At 34.5% G+C, this 6,108-nt stretch overlaps 1 long non-coding RNA gene and 1 pseudogene across 2 annotated transcripts in view; both read right to left on the reverse strand.

Annotated features, from left to right (window-relative positions):
• The window catches only part of LOC112476602, a 73,700-nt gene that overhangs the window by 49,612 nt on the left and 17,980 nt on the right, over positions 1 to 6,108 (reverse strand). The window lies entirely within an intron of this gene.
• Positions 396 to 514, reverse strand: LOC112476739 (annotated as a pseudogene).

Genomic DNA, 6,108 nt, shown 5'->3' on the forward strand with positions numbered 1-6,108 from the left:
ATTCCCTTTCATCCATGTGCCATGCCAGCTGGCAGGAGTGCGATCACTAGGCTGTGTGTAGGTTCCTGGCAATGAATGCCATGTGTGCCTTGGGAGTCTCCTGTGAATGCTTCACAGTGTGGGCACATAGTTTTCTCAAGCATAAGTATTTAGGTCCGATATGTATTGTGAACGTGGTTGGTGTATTTTATATAATATATGAAACAACTAGTTTGTTTTTGTGATAATAAACTATTTCAAATTTTCAAATTGAATTTTATTAACTACAATTGTTTCTACATTTTTTTTTTTCTTTTTTTTTTTTTTTTGAGGCAAGGCAACCCTTGGTTGACCTCACAGATTGCAAGGATCTTGTCAGCTTACAAGCTCTTATTTTCTGATTTTTTGATTTTTTACGCCTACAGCACCTGGTCTTTCTAGGTGGTCTCCCATCTAAGTACTAAACAGGCCCAACCCTGCTTAGCTTTCGAGATCAGATGGGATCGGGCTTGTTCAGGGTAGTGTGGCCATAGACTAAAACTATATCTTTTGAAAACAAAAATTTGTAATCTTGATGAGCCCATTTATCAAATTTTTGTTATATTTTCTATTTTGCGTTCCATGTTTAAACAAAATATTTTGCTTAATTCAATATCACAAAGATGTCTTCTGTGATTCTTCTGTGAGTTTAATAATTTTAGCTTTAACATTTTGGTCTATGATCCATTTTAAGTTAGTATGCATCTGTAAGATAAAGGTCAAGACACATTTTTTCTATGACTACATCCAATCGTTCTAGCAACATTTGTTGAGAAGCTTAGCTGTTCCTCTCAAAAATCAATTGGGTATATAAATGGTGTATTTGGTGTATTTGGTATATTTGGACTCCGTTCTGTTACACTGATTAATAAATACGTTCATTCGTAAACCAATAATGCATAGTAATGACTTTTATCTCGACAGCAAGTCGTGAGATCAGATATTTAAAATCTTCTAATTTTGCTTTCTCTTCTAAATTGTTTTAGCTAGTCTACATCCTTTGTCTTTCCATATAAATTTTAAGATCAACTTGTTGATTTTGTCAAAAATAGCTATTAAGATTTTGAACGTGAGTACATTAGCTATATAGAGCAATTTGTGTAGGATTGTCATCTTAAAAATATTGAGTCTTTTCCAGAATCAATAAAATGCATAAAAGAAGACATAGGAACTAAACTCAAGGACTGTGGACTTAAAGAGGATTTTATGATTTTGACCTCAAAGGCAAGGGAAGTAAAATCTAAAATAAATGAATGGAACTACATCAAACTAAAAAGCTTGTGCTTAGCAAAAGAAATCGTCAACAAGGTAAAGAGACAACCATCCGAATGGGAAAATATGTTTGCAAGCAATGCTTCCAATAAGGGCCTAATATCCAAAATATACAAAGAACTCATATGACTCAATAACAACAAAAGATCCAATCAAAAAATGGGCAGAGGACCTAAACAGACACTTCTCCCTAGAAGACATATAAATGGCCAACAAATATTTGAAAGATGCTCAACATTGCTAGCTATTAGGGAAATGCAAATCAAAACCAAAATGAGATACCATCTCACACCTGTTAGAAGCTATAATCAACAGGACAAGTAATAACAAATGTTGGAGAGTGTGCCGGGAAAAAAAAGGAACCCTCATACACTGCCAGTGGGACTGCAAATTGGCACAGCCACTATGGAAAACAGTATGGAGGTTCCTCAAAAAACTAAGAATTGATCTACCATATGATCCAGCATCTCTCTGCTGGGTATTTACCCCAAAATCTTGAAAACTCATATCTGAAAAGGTTTGCACACCAATGTTCCTAGCAGCATTATTCACGCTGGCCAGGACATGGAAGCAACTGGTGTCCTACGATACATAATTGGCTAAAGAAGCTGTGGTACATATATACAATAGACTATTACTCAGCCATAAGAAAAGATGAAATACTGTCATTTGTGACAACATGGATGTACCTCGAGATAATCATGCTAAGTGAAATAAGCCAAATAGAAAAAGTTGAAAATCACATGGTATCACTTATATATGGGATATAAACCTAAAAGCAACAAATGAACAGGACAAACAGAGACTCATGAACATGGACTAGAGATTAGTGGTTACCAGAGTGTAGGAGGTGGGGGAGGAGGGGTAGGTTGAGGATAAAGAGGGTCAAATACAGGGGGGTAGTGGGAGGATGAAGTGGGTAAAGGGGATCAAATATATGGTAGCTGAAGGTAACTGGATTTTGGGTGGTAAACACACAATAGAATATACAGATGTCAAAGTATAACGTACACCTTAAAATTATATAATCGTATTAACCAATGTTACCCCAATAAATTTAATTTAAATAAAAATTAGAGATAAAACTGAAAATTAATTAATTAATTAATTTTAAAAAATCACAATGTTTTAACTTCTTTTCATGGTAGCAGCCTTATATTAACCAGGCTATTATGTATTTCTGTTAAATATTATACAATTGTGCTATTTAAATAATCTGTCACAAATTTATCTTAAAATATAAATTATTAATTTATTTATATAGTTTATTTATTTTGATGGTAGCAAAGTTCTCATATAAAAATCTGCATTTCCTAAGCTTCTTTCTATATGTGTGAACATGTGACATAATATTTTTGGTCAGTGAGACATGTTAGTTTTTGGATGAGGCTTCTAGAAGCTTCCTTTAACATAATAAGAGGCTCATCTACCTATTATATTTTGAGTTTTATTCTTTTCTATTTCTTCTTTACAAAGAAAACAAGATGCTAGAACTGGAGCATCTGTCTTCCTGTTATAAACCAAGAACACATGCTAAAGATAAGTAAATATATAAAAATATAAAAGTCCAGAACTTTGCTAGTCTCATGAAATCATCACCCCAGTCTGAAATGCCAACTTACATATTTCTATGTGGGAAAAAGAAAATCTGTGTTTTCCTTTTCCAAATTTGTTATTTGCAGTTAAATATAATTAGTAACCAATAAGCTAATTATGTCACCATTGGCAGATACCAATTCTGCTCCGAACATCCCTTTTATTCACTTAAAATAAGTGTAATAAATAATAAAAGTAACAATCTCAATAGATGTGCTAGAAGGAGTAAATTAAAATATACAGATAAAGTGATTAACACAATTCTTGGTAGAAAATTTACACTCAATAGACTGCAATTAAAATGATGTACTATTTGAGAGTGAAGTCTTCCTTCTCCCTTACCGTATTTAATGTTATATTTGAGAAAACAAATCAGCAGTCAAATACATAACTTTATTTTAAGATAGAGATAATCATGTGTCTTTACATCTCTTCTTATTTGTAATTTTAACAATGGAACCAGTGAGGAATTATAGAAATTATAAGGCACAATTTTCCAGAAATTGCTGTCTTTGTACCTTTGAGAAGTCTCCTGAGCAACATTGCTGCTCACCTCAAAATGCAGAGAGGAATGTATGCTTTAAAGGTGGATGTAATAAAGCTTTAATGACAGCAAAATGTGAAAAATAATAGAATACAATCAGATATTTTATACCTTATAAATATATATAGATAGGTTTATTTTTACAAGGCTGTAAAAAGGCAGAGTGATGTTAATTTAGATAGCTGAATTGTTTCAAATAAACAATGACTTAAAAGCAATCACCATAGCAAATGTGCTAATAATTTTGAAAATACTATTTTAAGTAAAATCCATCCAACTGATGAATTAAAAACATAGAGCTTTAAATCTTAGATCTACTTTAAAGTGATGTATTCTTATCGCTTTTAGGAAATTTTATGTCAACAGAGCAATTAATCTCTCCTGATTTAATATGTAATTGTTTCTTTTGCATAATTATATTTATTTCACTTACATTTCTAAGAAATCTTGGAACTTCAAAACAGAAAGTTCATTACAATCTAATATCTGACACTTCAAAAAAGCTCCCTGTGCAAATAATTGAATTAGCTGCTTGATTAACTCTATTTACCACATTCTTTTTCTTTTTCATTCATGCCATTTATTTTTTTCCAGATTCACTCAAGAAGTTAATTCTCTATAATTTACTGGATAAGAAAATATTTTTTTCTTGGTGTATTTGGTTGACTTGTTTTCATATGTGAACTTTGCATTTTTCATTTTCCTAAAATTACTTCTAAAAAACAATTTTAAAAATTGTCTGCTGGGCATTAACTGTACAAATGTATATTATCCCTAACAAATCCTTCTGAAAATCCTCCAATATGTTGCCCATTACTTAAAGTCTAAAATATGTCCCCAAAATCTTTATAATATAAAATTAAGGTATCAGGTTATAGAATAAATGAGAGGTGACTTGTTAGAATCCTAAAGTATGTGTATATTACACAAAGATTAGGGAATATTTTTATCATGTTATAATAACTGATCCTTTCTTTAGGTTAAGTAGAGGTTCATATCTGTTGCTTTATTTAAAACATTTAGTGAATGTTAAATGCATACATAGCACTGTGATTAAATGAAGGATGAACCTATAAATTACTTGAAAGTAAGATCTGCCCAATTCCTTGGTGTGTCCTCCAGTCTCCAAAAAAAGAGAAAAAGGAAACAGAGTAGATAGTGAAAGAAGAGAGAACAGAACAAAATATGAAAAGGGAAGGAAGAGAGAGAGTGTCCCAGGTTGATTAGAAGCATGGCCTGTGGTAGAAAATCTATGTCCAAGGACTTGCTCTTGAACTAAAGACAAGTGTGTTTGTTCTTAGACCTCATTATCCTCATCTGAATAAAGGAGATAATATTATCCACTTGTTGATGAAAGAACGTCTAGCCTACAGAAAAGTCTAATAAGAGCTTATTCAAGCCGAAATTTGAGGATGTGCCCAGAAGCAAAATCTCAACGGACTGAGAAAATGCTCCAGAGAATGGCAGTTTTGCAGCTAATTTTATACATTGGAATCAAAGAAGATATATGGAAGGTGCATGAAATCCACTAGCGGTAGATTAAGGAGGTAGAAAAAAAGTATAGCAGGGAAATCTTTAAGACTGGGTAAAAAGCAAAATAGAGAAACATGTAATACTTTTACACTGGTGGGTACAAGATAGTGAATAATGAACATTTACAGCACATAGAGATGGTATGCAAGGAACAAGATAACAACGAGGGATTCTGTGGTCTCGTGCTCTTTCTGTTATGGCGCGAACGATTCTAAGACCCATGGAGCCAGTTGAGATTAATTATGAGCCTTTATTAGCCGGCCGGTGACCGACTCTCTACCATGCAGGGTTAGAGGAGATCAGCCACCAGCTTCCAGAGGAGGCAGTTTATAAAGCCTGCAACCAACTACATCCTTGAATAAGCAAGCAAGCAGATTACAAGAAGCAGAAGTTAGCCGTTAACGTCTTGTACAAAGATAAATATATCCGGGGACTCTCAGATCAAACAGGGCCTAGTAGACAGTTTTATTACTTGCACCTTGGACTGTAGTGCTTCTCCTGGGAGCTGGTGCCTGGAGATACCACCTCCCTGTAACTGGAGAATTTCCACTTTTACACTGTCTTGTGGTCTAGTGTCAGCGGTTGGGACTCCAAGGGGTAGGAAAAGAAAATTACCCTGAATTTTCAAAGATACAGTCATCCTAGTAAGAGAGGAGGCATCTGAGAAATGCAAACAAAAGGGCTTGCAGAAATGACCGACTCAGCAGGTTATAGATTAACCACACCTTATAGATCTTTAAATGGCCTTCTGGAAACTCTTGCCACACCTAACGATCTATAAATAGTTAAGACTGGTGGTCCTGGAATTCCTTCCCCCTTGTACCCCCACCTCTCCCATCCTGCGTCAGGAAGTGCACGGAGACCCTCAGAAAAAGGAATCACGTGCCCCTTGTGAGACAGGACATCACTTGTAAAATTCTTAATTTTAGCAGGAAATGAAATGGGACATTTCTTGCAGAGTTAATCTTTTTAGTAAACCGAGTTAAGTTTTCTTCCCTCCTTTCTTTGGAAAAAGCCCTCTCCCTCAAATCCTGATAATTGCCCTGGAGACTCAGATCCTCTGGCTATTGATAAGGGTCATCAGCCCATTGTTAAGCAGACATGATGTTAAGCCTGGCAGGACCCTTAGCGTTGGGGGTGCGGGT

This window comes from Pteropus alecto, unplaced genomic scaffold (assembly GCF_000325575.1).
Source record: "Pteropus alecto unplaced genomic scaffold, ASM32557v1 scaffold71, whole genome shotgun sequence".
In the NCBI taxonomy this organism is placed as follows: Eukaryota; Metazoa; Chordata; class Mammalia; order Chiroptera; family Pteropodidae; genus Pteropus; species Pteropus alecto.